The following is a 1,952-nucleotide window of genomic DNA, read 5'->3' on the forward strand; positions in this document are numbered from 1 at the left end:
CAGCCTGCTGCTCCTAAGCTACAGACCTGTACCGCACGTCACTGTACAAAACAACACGAGGTTAAATCAAGCACAAGAGAAAATGATACAGTAAATACAAGACGTATAAGGTTGCTGCCAGCGTAACATGGCATACTGTTTTACAGCAAACATTTTTTTACAAGTGGAAAGAATATATTCTAAAATAATGATGAAAAGCATAGTATGGTAAATACATAAACCGGTAACATAGTTCTTTGTTATTATTATCAAGTGTCATGTACTATACACAATCACATGTGATACCCTTTTACACGACCGACAGCACAATAGGTTTATTTACAGCAGCATCACCACAAGGTGATGAGAATTTTTCAGCTCCATTATAATCTCGTGGGACCACCTTCATATAAGCGGCCCATAGTTGGCCAAAACGTCTTTATGCAGTGCATGACTGTACCGGGGTCAGCAGGTTTTAAACAGCTAGATATGCATGACCCCCACTCCCACCCCCAAAGCGTGCTGAACAGTATAGCTTTGTGACAGAAACAACGAGCAGTGCTTTAAAATGACATTTGATTGTGTCCCTTTTTAAAAAGAAATTATTAGTTGACGTTATCAGTCTTCTATTGCTAAGTAACAAATTATCACAAATTCAACGGCTTAAAACAACACTCGTTTATTCTCTCATACTTTCTGAGAGTCAGGAGCTAGGGGTGGCTTAAGCTAAGCCTGGGCCTTCTGTTCAGGGCCTCACAGAGCCACGTTCCTTTCTGCAGCCTGGGGCCTCCTTCAAGCTTACAGGGTCATTGGCAGAGTCTCTTTCTTTGCCACTGTGGGACCGCGCTCCCTGCCTTCTCGCTGGCTGTCAGCTCCAAGTGTCCCCGCAGGTCCCTCACGGGCCCTCCTACCACATAGCAGCTGCTCCTTGGATCAGCAGGGGACTCTCCACGCTTCTATAATGTGACATTATCACAGGACTGACTCTCCATAACCTTTGTCCTGTACCGTGCCCAGATCAAGGGGAGGGACTGCCTCATCATCCTCACAGATCCCACCCTCGCTCAAGAGAGGGGCTTACGCAGGGGAAGTGGTAGCCAAGGGTTGGGATGGCTTGGGATGGCTTGGGGCCATCTTAGAATTCTGGCTATCACAGTTGAAAGCTCAAATAGTACGAAAGAAGGAACGGAACACAAATATTTTAAAAAATCATTCACTTAATTCCATCACTCAAAGACAACTACAAATCTGTATTTTGGGGTAGACCATTCTGTCTGTCTATATCTCCTTGTGCTACTTAAATTTTAATAAATTTACTTCTATATAATATGTAAATCATCTTCATCAGCTATTTAAAATATTTAATTGCCAAAATGTTCATTTCAGCCTCCCCATCACCATTTTGGATGTATCTGGAAACTAAAGGAAAACAAAAGCAAAGGAATCAGACAATTGAATGTAAATCTTAGATATCTATCCTCTGTAACATATTACAAATTGTTTAATCTCCTGGCGAAATGACTATTAAAATGCAAATTGCATTAATAGACTGTACATATGCATTTATAATATATGATAATATGGAATTGTACATACTTCCATACAAACAGTTATATATATTGTTTTGGAATCTGCTTTCTTCATCAATAATATATTGTGACTATACGATATTCCACGGCAATAATTATATGTCAACAACATCGTTTATGTTTTCTTTTTTTTTTTTTTTTGAGGTAATTGTGGAGTCACATGAGCTCCTGTGACACTTCGCCCAGTCTCCCCCATGGTAACATTTGCAAAACTGTAGGATGGTATCACAACTGGGATATTGATATTGAAACAATCCACAAATCTTATTCAGATTCCCCCAACTTTATCTGTACTTAGGTGTGTATGTGTCTAGTTCCATGGAATTTTAGACATCATTTTTAATGCCTGGATGCCATCATGTGGGTGAGCTACAGTTTATTCAA

General features: G+C 40.1%; 1 protein-coding gene across 1 annotated transcript in view; it reads left to right on the forward strand.

Moving 5' to 3' along the window:
• The window catches only part of CUNH2orf72 (chromosome unknown C2orf72 homolog), a 19,836-nt gene that overhangs the window by 14,237 nt on the left and 3,647 nt on the right, over nucleotides 1–1,952 (forward strand). The window lies entirely within an intron of this gene.

Source organism: Pteropus vampyrus, unplaced genomic scaffold (genome assembly GCF_000151845.1).
Source record: "Pteropus vampyrus isolate Shadow unplaced genomic scaffold, Pvam_2.0 Scaffold423, whole genome shotgun sequence".
NCBI lineage: Eukaryota > Metazoa > Chordata > Mammalia > Chiroptera > Pteropodidae > Pteropus > Pteropus vampyrus.